At 41.9% G+C, this 19,651-nt stretch overlaps 1 long non-coding RNA gene across 1 annotated transcript in view; it reads right to left on the bottom strand.

Moving 5' to 3' along the window:
* LOC147375778 (uncharacterized) overlaps nucleotides 1-19,651 on the bottom strand; it is a 31,707-nt gene that overhangs the window by 11,060 nt on the left and 996 nt on the right. The window contains exon 2 of the long non-coding RNA XR_015161586.1: nucleotides 602-649. This is a non-coding gene — a long non-coding RNA (uncharacterized LOC147375778). The remainder of the gene's footprint in view (nucleotides 1-601; nucleotides 650-19,651) is intronic.

Genomic DNA, 19,651 nt, shown 5'->3' with positions numbered 1-19,651 from the left:
TTGACTTTTTACAAATAAAAAAGCTTTCAAATGGATACTTCTGGACCTGTTATGCCTTTCTTTGGGCTTGTCAAATATTAATTTTTTTTAAATTTAGTCCCTTGCTAAGCTACAAATATTCATGTTTAACACCAAGTAGCAGTTCAGGGGCTGACAACTTGGTATGTACCTTTTGAATGATGCATAGAAAGCAGCAGTTAGCACAAAGAAAAAGCCACCAGATTGGTCTCAGGGAAACCCAGTGTCTGAATTTTTCATGACTCCTCTAGCACTTAAAGAATAAAAAAACTGGCTACTAGTGTTGGGAGACCAACGTCGGGAAGGTCAGAGCCTGGAAACGTGCAAGAGATTCCAGACTTGCCCGGGGAAAGTCAAAAGGGATTTAAGCTGCTTAAGAGAATTAGAAGGGCGGGGGGAAGAAATTTCTTTTGCTTAGTTTTAGTATTTTATGAACACCTGAGTAGCAAAATAAAAGCTATAAAAAGGTACACAGTCCTCTCTCTCCCTAGGACTCCTTATTTTTATGTCTCTAGGGACCCCCCAAAACTTACCTTCACTTGTGGGTTTATGAGGATTATTGTTAAACTTCCCCAAATCATACCTTTGCTGGCGTACGTGCTCACTCATGAGTTCTTTCTCCTAAGGAAACCTACGAAGAGTGGGAGAGGAGAAACAAGTCAATTATTTGTTTCCCTGGATGTGCTTGCAAACATCTCCCATGGAGGTGAGGGGCAAGTGGGGAAGACAATATCTTAATCACCTAGATGCCTATCAACTTGGGACTGAAAAATGTTCCCCTTTTGATGAACTTTTTCTGCGTTTGATAACAATGGATAGGAAATCTAAATCAAATCCAGGAAAACAAATGAGTGACTCCTACAGAAGGAAAAAAAAAACAACTATACAGTGTTTAAGCAACTGATGACTTCACCTGTCACCATCTCATTAAGCTCTTAATGAGTTCTTTTCTCTTCTTGGTCACATCTGATTTTTTTTAATATAAGTCCCTTTGAACAGCTGGGAGTAAGAATCACCTTTGATCACTGAATTCTTCTGAATTTTCAGTCAAAACGAGGCCATTTTCATCCTGACTTGGGGTATTTTTATGAGTTTATTTCCCCCCAAGTACCTTCCTGGGCATAGCTTTCTAGGCTGAGAAGAGCCTGAACAATTAATGTATACATTTTTACATAAATGTTTATAAATTTAACAAAGGGAGAGAGCTTTGCCACAAGAAGCCTCAGCTCTTTTGAAGGCGGTTTTCTAATGATGACCCTTGGCGTGTGGGACCACATGGGATTCCTCTGAGAAGAGTCGGATGAAAATGAGTCTATTCTCATTTCAAACAGAATTTTGCTGAAGTCCTGATCAGAGCATCAGCATGGAGTCCAGGGAGACAACACTCGCTACTTGATTCCCTCTGCAGCCTCCCTCTCCTGCTAATTGTTGCAGGAACACACAGTGACAAGGCTCCAGGATGTGAGCGGTCTGGATGTACTCCGGCTGTTACGCTCTGTTTAAAGATTTAAACCATCAGGGTATGATAAGGCTTTTTGATGTTCATTGAACACGGAGCTTGGGTACAGAAGAAGGGGAAAGGGCTTCACCAGAAGGCAATCATCTTTCAGAGCCACAGTAAGACAGAGAGAGGTGGGGAAATCTCAGCCTCAGCATAGACACGGAACAAAGGGAGATGAAAGGGGCAGGGTGAGGAAGGGGCCAGCTCTGGCTGTGAGGCAGAACTCGCTCTCTGAGAGTTCGACGCCTTAAAATGCAGGCAAAACATTTAGTGATCCTCTTTCATTAAAACACACTCCTGTTTGGATACGGAGGGGATAATGCCAGCTGCAAATTTGGATGGCTTCGGTTGACCCTGGATTTTAAAGAGCCTGCCCGTGGCTTATTTTGAATTTATTTAATGAGTATTTATTTTGAGTCAGATGAATGTCATTTCCAGCGCTCACCCCTGCAAATCTGGAAGAAGACCTTGCTGAAATTATGTTTTTAGGACCCTCACAGTGTTTTCTTCCCCCAAAGGTAAAAACCTGAATATTTGTCTTAAAGAACATAAACATCAGGAATGGGGAGGGGGGGGAGTGCCCCCTACAAAACCCAACCCTATTTCTTCATATCCTCTTCTTTAGCAAAATGCTGGCTTTTTCATCCTGCTCACAGCCCTACCATGCCATGCTAACCAGGCCTGCACTTTGACTGTATTAATTAGACAAGAACCAAGATTTCTCCATCTTTTGTCTCCCTAGCCCCTGGCAAGCTTGCTGCACATACCAAAGTCTTAACAAATGTGTGTTGAATGAATGAATGTAAGACCCTGAGAAATGACAGGATAGATTTCAATTTATTTTCTGTGCCTCCATTTAAAGTTTCAGAGAATTGTTGCACATAGAAAGCAAAAAGTTGTGTTTTTTTCCCTCTTGCAAACTAGCACCAGCAAACAGCATGGCCAAGGCATGAATGCTGAGAGCTGGTGCTTCAGCTTCAGACATATCTGGAATTGAAGGAGGCATGGCTACTTACCTTAGGACTCTGGGAAAGTTATTCCACTTTCCTGAGCTTTGTTTTCCCCATCTTCAGAATAGGAATATTAAAAAAGAACTCCCTCTTTGGAGTGAGAAAATCTATGTAAATATCATGTACAATGTTTGGTGTACATTAACTTTCCCCCCAAAATGTAAGTACTATTATTAGTATTATTTCTATTATTAGTATTGCTCTCCAAAATGTTTTTAGACATGGTGGCATTACAAGGGGATTTTAGAAATATACAATCATCAGTATAATTAAAATGGAGAATATTATAATGACATACTGTATTGAAGAGTTGTTTCCACACTTGTCTCTATCGTGGCATGAATAAAATGTGCTGTGACCTGCTGACCTCCCCTGGTTTGACAATGTGCTCTTGTTCACACCTCACATAGATGTTCTCTAGAGAGGAAAGATCCTCTTCTCTTGGCTGTCAGCAAAGGAGCTAGAAGTGAGTTTGACCAACCAAACACCAGGAAACCAAAATGCTTTTTCCAGTCTCTTTGAACCTGGAAAGGGATAAACCAATCAAAAACAACACATACAGTGCTGCACCCATTCCTCCACATATTCCAGTTGAGTACAACATGATCACTGCTTCCAAGCAGGCAGAAAGGAGATGAGAGTCAGAAGCCAATTCCATCCCATGGTGGCCATAGCCCGCCTGAGCCAGGTGCCCATCCCCAGGGAGCTGTGTCCCAGGAGAAGCTACCCAACACCACCAGAACCTCTCATCAGTCCTTACAACAACCTTTGAGGAAGGTAGAGTTTACAGATGAGATAAGTGTAGAATAACAATATCAAAAAATGACTTTTACTGCCATTTTTTATTCCTCTTTTTACATTTTGCTTAGCTCTCTACTCGGAGAAGGCAATGGCAACCCACTCCAGTACTCTTGCCTGGAAAATCCTATGGATGGAGGAGCCTGGTAGGCTGCGGTCCAAGGGGCCGCTAAGAGTAGGACTCGACTGAGAGACTTCACTTTCACTTTTCACTTTATGCATTAGAGAAGGAAATGACAACCCGCTGTAGTGTTCTTGCCTGGAGAATCCCAGCGACGGTAGAGCCTGATGGGCTGCCGTCTATGGGGTCGCACAGAGTCGGACACGACTGAAGCGACTTAGCAGCAGCAGCAGCAGTAGCTCTCTACTAGACTGGAGTAGAGAGCTCATTCTCTCTGACCCTCTGTACAAAGCCCTCAATTTCCCTGGATCACAGTGTCTTCATCTGCTTCACTGGGGTAGGGAGAGGGCGATAGGCATGGGGGTTTGTTCGAGCTCCACAGTCTATGATTCGTGCCAGGCAGCTGAACAACTCTGATGACACAAAAATCTCTGTGAGAACCACAGACTTTATATCATGATTTTCCCCTCTAGTTTCCCCTCCCTTTCCCACCTCCCATACAGGAAATGGGAGCATAGCAGCCATTACCATTACATAAAGAGTTTGTTTTAGCAGAGCTCAAATCTAGGGAGCATTACGGCCAAATAACCTGCCCCATGATTGAGACATAAGGGAATTACTATTTCCTTTTCTCTAGCCTGCCAACACAGAGAAAGCCAATCCTCTAAAAACAAATTGATTGATGATATAGCTTTAATATCTTCATCTGATTTCTAGTGGCAGAATCAATCAGCTGTTAACACAACCATCCAAGGTGGAGAAAAGAAAAAATTGCACCAGTTGCTTTTCTTTTACTGCACTTCCGGGTACTCTAAGAAAAAACTCTCTCCAGAAAATCAATAAGGCAGATTGTGCCCAGCAGTGCCCCATTACAGAATTAAATCCATATGCCAACACAAAACAATGAAGAGACTCAACTAGCAAGGGATCCATTTGCTTTGTTTGACTTTGGCTGCCAGAGAATGAGACCACAAGACTGGCTGTAATTTAATGCAAACCTTGGCCTATCCTGGTCGTGCGTATGACTGACCCTCAGGGCACGACCATCAATTTTCTATTAAAGATCAGAGATTTGACATATCAAAGTCAACATCTAGCTGAATAACTGCAGTAACTTGATAATAATTCTTTTGTGGATTTCACAGTGGCTTTTCAGTAAAGTATCAGAAAGGTAGCCGATTTCAATCCTGACCTGGCAAGATCTGAATATGAAATAAAGGATTTCAGCTTGATCTCCCCATGATGCGAGGATGAATGTTCTGGTAAATGTTAACTTAGTGCTCTGAATAGCTCAGTAATAGATGGGTTTAGGCAGTAATAGGTTTAAAATGTCAACTTATTGAATAATAATTTCATGTTGTACAAATACTATGTGTAAGAAGGGATTTGTTTTGCAAATTTTGAAATAAATGAATGGATTTATAATGTCCTTGACTGTTTCATTGTTCCCATCAGAATTTTACAGGAGAATCAAAATTAGTTTTTTCTTTCTCTAGTCTTGCTGTTTTGCTGCATTCATCTCTATGCAGATTTCATAATTACTGGGTCTCCCTGAATTCTGGTCATTAATTGAGCTCTTCCTTGCTTTGGTCCCCAAAGCCAAGCTGATAACATTATTTTCTAGTGAAAAAATAAAAACTCAATTATCCCTCACTGTAAAATGTTTCATGACACCAATAGCATAAAAACCTTTCACCAACCCAGCCATAAAATGCTCAACTGTTTGAAATACAAGAACCGAATAAAATTCTGTTTCCATAACTGAACTCAGACCTTCTGTCCAATTATAAGCTGACAGCTCTATAAATCCTGGTGGAACACAGTGTGGGTAAAACAGAATTGTGATTGGGACCCTGAGGACCTGGGACAAACACTTCCATCACAACCTGTGGGAAAAGCCTTAGGTTTTGCAACTGCCCACGATATACACTTCCAACCGATCAGCTAAAGTAAACATGTTCTCAGGGAAATGGGAGAGGCCAAGAAACCATCAAGGTGACCTCTCTAAATACTTCAAGGCTGATGCTTGGCCCTTCAACTTCCTTCAGTTTCTCAGAAGACTCAGGAGGAGCCCACTCTTGCAGTTCACCAGCCTAGCACTTTGAGCAGAGTTTATCTAAGGTATAAAGGATGTCTTAATTTCCACAAACCAAAACATCCTTCAGAGGTTTATAAGTGCTCACACCTGGAAAATACCTGCATGAAATGGTCCTAGACATTTCTGCTCAACCGTTGAGTTAATTGGTTGGCTGCAACTCTCACCTTGAAACCACAGAGAGGCTCTGTCCTAGTCCTTGTTCTTCCAGCAGCTATCAGAAGACAAGGATATGGGTGCTTGTAGTATTTGGAAGGTGAAGGAAATATTGGCAAGAGGGTAAAGGAGTAAGTCAGAGGAGCAAAGGCAATCAACAAAAGCCATTATCAAGCCACTTACCATTTAGATAACTGAAACTTAGTCCCACTGGGGAGACTCTGAGACACTGTAGGCGCTAGAGTATTTTTACAGTCACTGGTTGAGGGTGCTCCTGAAGGTCATTCATTCTCTGATAGTTCCAGCCTACCATATGGGTAAATGGCTTCCCAGATAGCTCAATGGTAAAGAATCTGTCTGCAGTACAGGAGACACCAGAGATACAGGTTCAATCCCTGGGTTGGGAAGATCTCCTGGAGGAGGGCATGGCAACCCACTCCAGTACTCTTGCCTGAAGAGTTCCATGGACAGAGGAGCCTGTTGAGCTACAGTCAGACAGAGTCGCACAGAGTCAGACACAGCTGAGCTCACACACACTTAAGGGTAAGTAGAGAGCTTCAGAGGCCAAAGAAAATCCTCAGGAAAAAAATCCAGATGTTGGACTCTTGAAGTCAGGCAGTGTGCACCGAAATGGAAAGGGAAAGGAGTGGGAAGGGCACTCATAGCCTCTGTTGTAGACTCTGGCCTTTTACTAACTTTTGTAACTTTCCTAACTTGTTTTTAAGTTATGAAAGCTTATATGGCTCATGTAAAACAGCATCAACATATTTAATCAGTATAGAAGAACGTAACTATCATTTATTTATTTTTTGACTGTTGGCTTTTCTCTAGGTGCGGGGAACAGGGGCTACTCTCTAGTTGCAGTGTGCAGGCTTTTCATTGCAGCGGCTTCTCACGCTGTGAGCATGGGTTCTAAGGCACTCAGATTCAGTAGTTGTGGCACACAAGATTAGTTGCCCCATGGCATGTGGGATCTTCCCAGACCAGGGATCCAACCCATGTCTCCTGCATTGGCAGGTGATTCTCTACCACTGAGCCACCAGCGAAGCCCAAGCATAACTAGTTTTTAAGGGACTTCTTCCTTCCAGCCATTCAGTCTGATTCTCAAGGATAACAATCTTTTACAGCTTCATTTTTCTCTGTATGTAAAACCTATATGTATATAAACCCACATTAGTTGAGTATCCTGTTTCTGCTCACAAATAAGGTCATATTTGACATTATTTCCTCTGGTTTGCTTTTTTCACATAATAAAATATCTTAGATATCCTTGCATATCAATATCTCTATATCTGTCTCAAACCTTTTTATGGATACTAATATGAACATATCATAAGTCATTAGGCATTTAGTTAATTGTTTCAACTTATGTGTGTGTGTGTGCATGTATTCAGTTGTGTCTGACTCTTTGCAACCCCATGGACCACCAGGCTCCTCTGTCCATGGAATTTTCCAGGCAAGAACATTGGAGTGCGTTGCCATTTTTTACTCCAGGGACCTTCCCCATCCAGGGATCAAACTGTGTCTCTTGCTTCTCTTGCATTGGCAGGTGGATTCTTTACCACTGTGCCACCTAGGAAGTTTATATATATATATTTTATATATATATATATATATATATATATAATATATATATAAGCTGAAGCTTGAGTACTTTGGCCACCTGATGTGAAGAGCCAACTCACTGGAAAGGACCTTGATGCTGGGAAAGATTGAAGGCAAAAGAAGAGGGTGGCAGAGGATGAGGTGGTTAGATAGCATCACCAACTCAATGGACATGAACTTGAGCAAACTCTGGGAGATAGTGGAGGATGGGGAAGCCTGATGTGCTACAGTCCATGAGGTTGCAAAGAGTTGGCCACAGCTTAGCGACTGAACAACAGCAACGTGTGTGTGTGTGTGTGTGTGTGTGTGTGTGTAGGGCTTCCCCAGTGACTTAGTGGTAAAGAATTCGCCTGCATTGCAGGAGCTGTAGGATACGTGGATTCAATTCCTGAATCAGGAAGAACCCCTGGAGGAATAAATGGCAATCCACTCCAGTATTCTTGCCTAGAGAATCCCGTGGACAGAGGAGCCTGGCAGGCTACAGTCCAGAGGGTCGCAAAGAGTCGGACAAGACTGAAGTAACCTAGCACACATGCATATAAATATATACTTGTATATACATGATGATGGACTGGAAGAAACACAAGCTGGAATCAAGATTGCTGGGAGAAATATCAATAACCTCACATGTGCAGATGACACCACCCTTATGGCAGAAAGTGAAGAGGAACTCAAAAGCCTCTTGATGAAAGTCAAAGTGGAGAGTGAAAAAGTTGGCTTAAAGCTCAACATTCAGAAAACTAAGATCATGGCATCCGGTCCCACCCCTTCATGGGAAATAGATGGAGAAACAGTGGAAATAGTGTCAGACTTCATTTTTCTGGGCTCCAAAATCACTGCAGATGGTGATTGCAGCCATGAAATTAAGAGACGCTTACTCCTTGGAAGGAAAGTTATGACCAACCTAGATAGCATATTCAAAAGCAGAGACATTACTTTGCCAACAAAGGTTCGTCTAGTCAAGGCTATGGTTTTTCCTGTGGTCATGTATGGATGTGAGAGTTGGACTGTGAAGAAGGCTGAGCGCCAAAGAATTGATGCTTTTGAACTGTGGTGTTGGAGAAGACTCTTGAGAGTCCCTTGGACTGCAAGGAGATCCAACCAGTCCATTCTGAAGGAGATCAGCCCTGGGATTTCTTTGGAAGGAATGATGCTAAAGCTGAAACTGCAGTCCTTTGGCCACCTCATGCGAAGAGTTGACTCATTGGAAAAGACTCTGATGCTGGGAGGGATTGGGGGCAGGAGGAGAAGGGGACGACAGAGGATGAGATGGCTGGATGGCATCACTGACTCGATGGACATGAGTTTGAGTGAACTCCGGGAGTTGGTGATGGACAGGGAGGCCTGGCGTGCTGCGATTCATGGGGTTGCAAAGAGTTGGACACGACTGAACGACTGATCTGATCTGATACATATATATAATTCCTGAAAGTGGAATCTCTCAGTTAAAGGATATACATATTTTAAAATTTGACAAATCATGTCAGTTATTTCTAAACAACATTTCACCAATTTACACTTCTACCCACAGTGCAGAAGTGCATTCTTTTTTCTTGTATGTATGCCAACAAAGGAAAAGATCACACTTTTTAATCTTTGGCAAATAGGTTAAAATAGTATGTCACTGTCTTTGTGCTTTTTTAATTATGAGTGAGGTTCCTCAATTATGCTTCTTTGCATCTTCACATACATCTTACTAACGTCCTCTTAGTCTTTTTCTTAATATTTCAAAAGCACTCTTTATAAGCAATTACTTTTCCAGGTTGGGTTTTGTTTTTTATTAGTTTGTGGCTCTTTTATCTGTAAAAAAGTATTAAATATCTATGTTTCCAAATTGTCAATATTTTTATGTTTTCTGGGATTTTGTTTCATAGGTAATATGCTCTTCCTCATTCAAAATGATTTAAAAAATGCAACTATGAATTCTCTAGAATATTTACAGTGTGATTTTTATATTTAAGTCTTCAATCTTTTTTTGATGTAAGACATGAAGTAGAAATACGGTTGAAATTTTTTTCCAGTGAGCACTTGTCTCCAACCAAATCTTTTACTAAATTTTTTTTCAGCATTGATCTAACTCTTTTTTTTTTTTTTTCACAATTATGATGTTTATTTAGCAAAATAAACTTAGAGAAAGTTTTCTATTAAAAAAACATGAGAATTATATTCAAATTTTAGCTTCCCCATCTTCTTTGGTATCGAAATCAACAGTCAAATATAAAATATTTTATTTTGAAGTTAGTCATTGGGTCTGTAACAGTTTTTATCAATAATCAACTTCCATACTGGTTTAACTCTTTTTCCAGAATATCTATGTTGTTTTAAATGTTACAGATTTGTAGTATAGTTATCTCATAATGTTTGTCTTTTCTTTTTAATCCCTAGAATTTTTCCAAGTTTATTTTTCCAAATGAATTTATAGTATCATTTTGTTAAGATCACAAAAAAGCTTGGTGTTTTTATTTAATTACTTGAATATCTAGGTTAATTTAGAAATAACTGTCATGTTTACAACATCCAGTCTCCCTATTTAATAACAAAATGCATTTTTCCATACATTAGTCTTCTTTTATGTCTCCTGGCAAAGTTTTCTTTTGGCCTTTTTTGAAAACTACCAGAAGGAGTAGTGCCCACTTTAACAGCTGATCTTAGGCCAGAGAAGGAAGGAAGATTCTCTAGAGGACACATAATTTCTCTTGACTTGACCACAGGTATGGAAATGGGTGCAATTCAATTCAAAAATATGTATTGAGCACCTATGTATGTGATGAAACTATATAAGGGGGAAAAGCTCTTGAAATTAGTATGCAAGGCAAAAAAAAATCTCACATGTTACTCTATCAAACTGTTGAAAGGGACTTTTCAATTATCTTGAAATTTAAACTGAAGCCCAAAGCAGAAAATAACAAATATTCATTTTAAAAAATATAAATCCTTGAAAGATACAAGATGGAAAAACTAGTTTTTTATTTGTGTGTGTGTTCAGTTGTGTCTGACTCTGTGACCCTATGGACTATAGCCCACCAGGCTTATCTGTCCATAGAATTTTCCAGGCAAGAGTACTGGAGTGGGTTGCCATTTTGGCTGTGATCAAAATCCAGGTTTATAAGAGAATGTAAGATATTAGAGATGAAGATTGAGAGAATCACTGAAATTAAAAAGCCATCAAATGAGTCAGTTATACTGTGGCGTTTCCCCTAACTCTTTTCCTAGGTGACCCCTCCTAAGCCAAGTGAGAAAGAAGATTCAAGAAAGTCTTCAAGAAAGAAAATTCAAGAAGTGAGTAGTCTTACAAGAAGAGACAACAGACACGATAGCCTCCAAAAGAAATGCTGAGGTGAAGAGTGTTTGGTGACCCTGGACCAGAGCTGAGCCTGGGCAGTTCTTGGGAGACACTGACAATGTCCTTGCAAGGGAGATAAAAACATGTGTAGACCACAGTAACAAAGAAAGACAGCAATATGAGTGGTTTGTCCTTCCAGAATTTGGTGGGGGCAAGGTTGCTGAGCTTTCCTCTGAACTAAGGGTCCATCTCACTAGCTACTGTCTTGAAAGGTCTCCACTGAAAGAAGCTACATGTCAGGGCAAGGCAACACCAGCAGAATGAGACTGTCAGTCTACCATCCTAAGCAAGAGCTGAGAGAACAGTTGTAGGAGCCTAATTAGAGAATGAATCTCCCACACTGAGCGTCAGTGCAGTGCCAAAGATCCCCAAAGTGATCTCTGAAGAACACATAAAAATTTCCCAGAAGGAGAGAACCAACTCTCAGCTTTCTGCCACATGGAAGGTACCACAGCCAAATTTCATCCCCACTCATCGAGTACAGCAGTGCCTTAAACTCTCATCTCACCCTGCTTGCCCTAGCACAGGAGGAGCTGGAAGAATAAAGGGGTAAGAAAGATAAGTGAATAAAGCAGAGCAATAGTGAAGAAGCAAGATACTATACATCTTCACCTGCTGGATCTACAGATTATTGAATGGGGCTGAAGTTTAGTGGGAAGTGGATAAATGGAGATGCTTGAAACCGGATGAGAGAATGAAGCTGTGGTTTGAATGGGACTGGCCATTTTAGCACCTTAAAATGAGAGAATTCTGAAGTCAAAAGTGCCTGGAAAAGCTATGGGATATGCCAAGATACTGCCAAGGTGTGAAGGAGACTCAACAGTCCATATTTGAAGGCAGAGGTGAGACACATGGCATAGTCAAAATTATGCTTGAAAATCTCTCAGGAAGGGTTGACATTGGAGATTGACACCTCCGCATCTTTCAGTAATTCTGACAGAACAAGTTTTTCTTCAGCAGTGGAACAGATTGCAGCTATTTCAGCTGAGCAGAGATGAAGTAGTTGGCTGAGTTTAGCAGCCATGTTGCAGGAAAATTATGTACCTTTAAACATGAGAATCACACCCAGCACAGCAATATGCTCACTCTACAAGAAGCATAAGGACAAGGGGACTGCACGAGAGAATGGAAGCTAGAGGTGAGAGACTCCTAAATGCTGCTTATTCAGACCATTAAATGCAATAGTGAGTGGTATCACCTACTTTCCATAATGAAATCTGCCTCCTTCCAGTTCTCAGCCTCTCTCTCTCGCTCCACCTCTCTCCATCTCTCCCTGTTTCCGTTCTCTCTCTCCATCACCACCCCAGGTACGTACAGTGAGATGCATCCGCACAGGAAGGATTCACATACAATGCAATTCCACTTTACCTCACCATGCGAAGGCTCGAAGATGAGTAAGCCTTGCTTCTCAACAAGTTCCTGGATAAGTGAGAGAGAAAACTATGTAAACAAATGTCTAATAGGTCCACTAGTAAGCGTAAGCTTAGAGATACAAAGCTTGTCTTCACCCTGAGGAAGAGAGAGATTCTTCAAGAAAAACAAAGTGTTCTAGCACAGCCCACCATCCTGAACAATCAGTGCCGACGCCCCACAGCAGCAGTCTCTTCCTTCCTATTGAACTTGAGAAAGTCTTAAAATGGATAGCAGCAAAAATGGCATCTTTTATTTAAAAAGATTTGACAGTAGTTTCTCCATTCCTTTCAAGGGGTTGGGTGAAAAAAATTGCAGAAGAGATTGAGTTTTGCATGAAGTTGGCAGATTTGGGAACCAGACTATGCAAGCAAGCCAACGTCTGATTCCATGCTCCATATCTCACTGCCTCTGAAGCAGAGAGCCATTAACAAAATTTTTAAAACTTATTACTCCTAGGATAATATTGTATTGACAGCAACTGTAATCAGTGATTCATGTAACTACAAAGAGAAAAGAATGTGCAAAGCTTCAAGCATTAGAGGCTCCTAAAATGACGCTAATGGAAGCCTAAGTCTTACGTCAGGGACAACCTCATCCATGGGAATATCAGGTCTCTTTTTTCAGCTTTGTTGATGTATAATTGACAAATAAGATACTTAAAGTGTATATCACGATGGTTTGACATACATGTAATACATTGTGAGAGAATTCCCCTCATTTAGAGAATTAATACATACCTCTATCACTTCACTTTTTTTTTTGGTGAGAACATTTAGGCTCTATTTTGTTAGAAAATTTCAATTATACAATACATTTTTATCAACTACAGTCATCATGTTATGCATTAGATATTCAGATCTCACTCATCTTATGGCTGAAAGTTTGTACTCTTTTATCAAACTCTCCCTAATGTCCCCACCTGCCCCACCCTCTGGCCACCACTTCAGGTCTTTACTTACAACCTTATTCCCACCTCCATGTAGCAAGGTCAGATGTACAATATCAGTTCCTTTGCTCTTTTGGAGTTGTTCCTCCAACCACGTGGGACCTCACTTCTGCCCTCTGACCTCCAGCACCCCTTTGGGAACACTTGGAGAACAGGATCCTGGCTTAGGAGTCTCTCTTTTGAGAGGTCGTACAGTGCGGCCTGGAAGCTTCAGTTCTAGCACAGGCCTTGAACTAGCCAAACGATTCAGGTAAATTCTCTGGGCCTCCGTCTCATCATCTTTAAAACTGAACTAATAAACCCAGAATAAGTATTATCGTAAGTATCCCTGAAATCCAGCCACTGACTTGTTCCATCAACAAGTTCAGGGTCTTTACCTGCTATCTCCAGGAATAGAAAGAGGAATGTGCCCAGGATTGTGCCAGTCTGAGAGTACCAAAAAGGTACCAAATCAGTAGCCTTGTGGAGAGAGACCCCCTTCCTGGCCAACCCCAGCTAGCCACCTGTAGAAAGCATACAAGAAGCCGTGTCTTCCGTTGTTTTTGTTCACTCACTACGTTGTGTCAGACTCTCTGTGACCCCATGGACTGCAGCTCACCTGGCCTCCCTGTCCCTCACCATCTCCTGGAGTTTGCCCAAGTTCATGTCCTTTGAACTGGTGGTATCTTCCAACTATCTCATCCTCTGTTGCCCCCTTCTACTCCTCCTGCCCTCAATCTTTCCCAGCATCAGGATCTTTTCCAATGAGGTGGCTCTTCACATCTGGTGGCCAAAGTATTGGAGCTTCAACTTCAGCATCAGTCCTTCCGATGAATATTCAGGGTTCATTTTCCTTTAGGAATGACTGGTTTGATCTCCTTGCAGTCGAACGGACTCTCAAGAGTCTTCTCCAGCACTGCTCTGCGTTTCTTTATGGGCCAACTCTCGCATTCATACTTGACTACTGGAAAAACCATAGCTTTGACTATATGGGCCTTTATTGGCAAAGTGATATATCTGCTTTTTAATACAGAGGTTTAAAATTAGGTTTTAAAACCTAATGTCTAGGTTTGTCTTCTGACTCTACATCAACTGCTCTGCCCACTCTACCTCAGAGTTCAAACCCCTTAGTATGGAGTTTAGGTCCCCACTGATTGATCTTGATTTTCTTGTCTTGCTGTCAATCTGCATGATTTTATGCAAATTTTTGTGGCCTCCTTACTGTGTCTCATTCTCTTTGTACCATTCATAAGCCTTTCCATCTTGTACATAACTGTCTGACAAAACTCTAATTGTTCTTTATCAGTTCAGTTCAGTTCAGTCGCTCAGTCGTGTCCAACTCTTTGTGACCCCATGAATTGCAGCACGCCAGGCCTCCCTGTCCATCACCAACTCCCGGAGTTCACTCAGACTCATGTCCATCTAGTCAGTGATGCCATCCAGCCATCTCATCCTCTGTTGTCCCCTTCTCCTCCTGACCCCAATCCCTCCCAGCATCAGGGTCTTTTCCAATGAGTCAACTCTTTACATGAGGTGGCCAAAGTATTGGAGTTTCAGCTTTAGCATCATTCCTTCCAAAGAAATCCCAGGGCTGATCTCCTTCAGAATGGACTGGTTGGATCTCCTTGCAGTCCAAGGGACTCTCAAGAGTCTTCTCCAACACCACAGTTCAAAAGCATCAATTCTTCAGCACTCAGCCTTCTTCACAGTCCAACTCTCACATCCATACATGACCACTGGAAAAACCATAGCCTTGACTAGACGGACCTTTGTTGGCAAAGTAATGTCTCTGATTTTGAATATGCTATCTATGTTGGTCATAACTTTCCTTCCAAGGAGTAAGCATCTTTTAATTTCATGGCTGCAGTCACCATCTGCAGTGATTTTGGAGCCCAGAAAAATAAAGTCTGACACTGTTTCCACTGTTTCCCCATCTATTTCCCATGAAGGGGTGGGACCGGATGCCATGATCTTAGTTTTCTGAATGTTGAGCTTTAAGCCAACTTTTTCACTCTCCTCTTTCACTTTCATCAAGAGGCTTTGGAGTTCCTCTTTACTTTCTGCCATAAGGGTGGTGTCATCTGCATATCTGAGGTTATTGATATTTCTCCCGGCAATCTTGATTCCAGCTTGTGCTTCTTCCAACCCAGCATATCTCATGATGTACTCTGCATATAAATTCAATGTACTCTGCATATAGTTCAATATCAGGGTGACAATATACAGCCTTGACGTACTCCTTTTCCTATTTGGAACCAGTCTGTTGTTCCACGTCCAGTTCTAATTGTTGCTTCCTGACCTACATACAGGTTTCTCAAGAGGCAGGTCAGGTATTCCCATCTGTTTCATAATTTTCCATAGTTCATTGTGATTCACACAGTCAAAGGCTTTGGCATAGTCAATAAAGCAGAAATAGACGTTTCTCTGGAACTCTCTTGCTTTTTCCATGATCCAGCGAATGTTGGCAATTTGATTTCTGGTTCCTCTGCCTTTTCTAAAACCAGCTTGAACATCTGGAAGTTCATGGTTCACATACTGCTGAAGCCTGGCTTGGAGAATTTTGAGCATTACTTTACTAGCGTGTGAGATGAGCACAATTGTGCAGTAGTTTGAGCATTCTTTGCCATTGCCTTTCTTTGGGATTGAAATGAAAACTGACCTTTTCCAGTCCTGTGGCCACTGCTGAGTTTTCCAAATTTGCTGGCATATTGAGTCCAGCACTTTCACAAAATCATCTTTCAGGATTTGAAAGAGCTCAACTGGAATTCCATCACCTCCACTAGCTTTGTTTGTAGTGATGCTTTCTAAGGCCCACTTGACTTCATATTCCAGGATGTCTGGCTCTAGGTGAGTGATCACACCATCGTGATTATCTGGGTCATTAAGATCTTTTTTGTACAGTTCTTCTCTGTATTCTTGCCACCTCTTCTTAATCTCTTCTGCTTCTGTTAGGTCCATCCCATTTCTATCCTTTATTGTGCTCATTTTTGCATGAAATGTTCCCTTGGTGTCTCTAATTTTCATGACGAGATCTCTAGTCTTTCCCACTCTATTGTTTTCCTCTATTTCTTTGCACTGATCATGGAGGAAGGCTTTCTTATCTCTCCTTGCTATTCTTTGGAACTCTGCATTCAGATGGTTATATCTTTGCTTTTCTCCTTTGCTTTTACTTCCCTTCATTTTACAGCTATTTGTAAGGCCTCCTCAAACAGCCGTTTTGCTTTTTTGCATTTCTTTCCCATGGGGATGGTTTCTGTCTCCTGTACAATGTCACGAACCTTCGTCCATAGTTCATCAGGCACTCTGTCTAGCGATCTAGTCCCTTAAATCTATTTCTCACTTCCCCTGTATAATCATAAGTGATTTGATTTAGGTCATACCTGAATGGTCTAGTGGTTTTCCCTACTTTATTCAATTTAAGTCTGAATTTGGCAATAAGGAGTTCATGATCTGAGCCACAGTCCACTCCTGGTCTTGTTTTTGCTGACTGTATAGAGCTTCCCCATCTTTGGCTGCAAAGAATATAATCAATCTGATTTTGGTGTTGACCATCTGGTGATGTCCATGTGTAGAGTCTTCTCTTACGTTGTTGGAAGAGGGTGTTTGCTATGACCAGTGCGTTCTCTTGGCAAAACTCTATTAGCCTTTGCCCTGCTTCATTCCGTACTCCTAGGCCAAATTTGCCTGTTACTCCAGGTGTTTCTCGACTTCCTACTTTTGCATTCCAGTCCCCTAAAATCAAAAGGACATCTTTTTTGGCTGTTAGTTCTGAAAGGTCTTAGAGGTCTTCATAGAACCATTCAACTTCAGCTTCTTCAGCATTACTGGTTGGGGCATAGACTTGGATCACCATGATATTGAATGGTTTGCCTTGGAAACGAACAGAGATCATTCTGTCATTTTTGAGATTCCATCCAAGTACTGCATTATGGACTCTTGTTGACCATGATGGCTACTCCATTTCTTCTGAGGGATTCCTGCCTGCAGTATTAGATATAATGGTCATCTGAGTTAAATTCACCCATTCCAGTCCATTTTAGTTCGCCGATTCCTAGAATGTCAACGTTCACTCTTGCCATCTCTTGTTTGACCACTTCCGATTTGCCTTGATTCATGGACCTGACATTCCAGGTTCCTATGCAATGTTACTCCTTACAACATTGAACCTTGCTTTTATCTCCAGTCACATCCACAGCTGGGTATTGTTTTTGCTTTGGCTCCATCCCTTCATTCTTTCTGGAGTTATTTCTCCACTGATCTCCAGTAGCATATTGGGCACCTACTGACCCGGGGAGTTTCTCTTTCAGTATCCTATCATTTTGCATTTTCATACTGTTCATGGGGTTCTCAAGGCAAGAATACTGAAGTGGTTTGCCATTCCCTCCTCCTTGGACCACATTCTGTCAGACCTCTCCACCATGACCCGTCTGTCTTGGGTGGCCCCACAGGGCATGGCTTAGTTTCATTGAGTTAGACAAGGCTGTGGTCCCTGTGATCAGATTGGCTAGTTTTCTGTGATTATGGTTTCAGCGTGTCTGCCCTCTGATGCCCTCTCGCAACTCCTATGGTCTGACTTGTGTTTCCCTTACCTTGGACATGGGGTATCCCTTCACGGCTGCTGCAGCAAAGCTCAGCTGTTGCTCCTTACCTTGGACGAGGGGTATCTCCTCACTGCCGCCCCTCCTGACCTTGAACGTGGAGTAGCTCCTCTCAGCTCTCCTGCGCTGCACAGCCACTGCTCCTGGGACATGGGGTAGCTCCTCTCAGCCGCTCCTGTTGGGTAGCTCCTCTCCGCCAGCTTCTGCGCGGTCCGTCGCAGCCTGCGCGCTTCTGCGCGGTTTTTATAGCTCAACTCAAGTGACAGTTCTCTAATGAAGCCTTTCTTGATAGCCTTGAGGGTGGGCTTTCTCCCTTATGCTGTTCCCTTGGACTTTTTACTCCTCTCAAAGCACTTAGACATCTTGCTTTGTGTCATGATTGCATGTCAGTAGACTGCAAATTCCTTAGATCTATCCCAGTAACCAGGGTAAATTCTTCCACAAATAGTTTCAGTCTCAGGAAAACACTGCAACAATCAAGATAGACTAGGCTCTGCCAGAATTTAGGAAACAACATTGCAGTGTTTCACTCAAGGCAAGTTTATCAGAACATCACACAAGGGTTTCCCTGGTAGCTCAGTTAAAAAAATCTTCCTGCCGATGCCGGGGCCATGGGTTCAATCCCTTGCTATGGAAGATCCCACATTCTGCAGAGCAACTAAGCCTATGAGCCACAACTATTGAGACTGTGCTCTAGAGCCTGGGAACTGCAACTACCACATTGAAGCCCACATGCCCTAGAGCCCATGCTCCTTAACAAGAGAAGCCACTACAATGAGAAGCCCTGGCACAGCAACTAGAGAGTAACTCCCAGCTTGGCCACAACTAGAGAAAATTCCACCCAGCAACAAAGACCCAGCACAGTGAAAAAATATAAAATAAATAAATAAAATTATTTTTTAAAGAAAGAATCTCATGTGAAATGCTCAGTGCAAATTGTAAGTATGCTTTCATGATAATTTCTCAAGAATTAAGGAACATGCAGGATCAATCTCAGATAGATTTACCAGAGCATCTGTGATGCCTGCAAGGGATGTGAATGTGGAGAGCCAGTCCAGCACTGGCCCTTCAGTTTTCTACCCAGGGGTAACTCATGCCGTTTCTTCTCACATTTCACTGACCATGGCAAGTCACATGGCTATGTTTACTGTTAGGGCAGAATGGAGAAGGGTGATCCTTCCATGTGTCTGGAAGGAATAGGAAAATCATAATATGGATAATATGGATGAATGTCTTAATGATACTACCACACATACCACAGTCTCTCACCCTTGACTTTGACCCATCTTGTCTCCTGTAACTGGCACACTGCACCCACCTTGGTTGCCCTTCATCTGAATAGCTTCTTCTCATCCAGATGTTCTCATTTAGAGTTCCTCTAAAGACTTTGTTGGCCCCATCCTGAACTTACAACCATTACCACCTCCAAACCTGGATAGAATGTCCCTGCAATGTGTCCCAGTAACACCCAATAACTCCAAGGGAACACGGTCAGACCACTGAGTTGTGTTGCAGGTATTGTAGTTTGGCTTTTATTTGACTCCTTCCCACTAAACCAGAAAATGGCAAACCAGAGCCCAGGAGTAATTCCAGTCAGCTGCTGGTTTTTATAAATAGAACACCATCATGCTCGTTTATTTACATATTGGCTATGGCTGCTTCTACCCTACAGCAGAGTTAGATATTGATACAGAGCCCATCAGGCCCCGAAGCCTAAAATATTTACTATCTGGCCCTATAAGAAAAAGTTGGTCAGTCCCTGCACTAGACCAAAGCCCTTTGAGAATGAGGGTTACATTCTGAGGACCTCCTATAACCCAGCACTTAACAGAATAATTGGCTCATATTCAGCATTTGATAACCATTGCTTGGATAACTGAAGAGGGGGCACACAAACGTTCACTGAATTAAAATCACCTTCAAGAACAAAGGACAGAAAAACCAGGGAACAGAGAGCATCCTAACTTCAATTTTTGGCAAAACAAACTCTTATACATTCTCTGTTACAGTACATATCCTATCACTTTTTAAAAAGTGAGTAAGTACTGGGAACCAACATTAATCCTCT

Source organism: Bos grunniens, chromosome 3 (genome assembly GCF_055505025.1).
Source record: "Bos grunniens cultivar Pamir isolate PY7600 chromosome 3, Bosgru_T2T1.0, whole genome shotgun sequence".
NCBI classification, from domain to species: domain Eukaryota; kingdom Metazoa; phylum Chordata; class Mammalia; order Artiodactyla; family Bovidae; genus Bos; species Bos grunniens.
The sequence above is the reverse complement of the archived record's forward strand: the minus strand, read 5'-3'. Positions and strand labels throughout refer to the sequence as shown.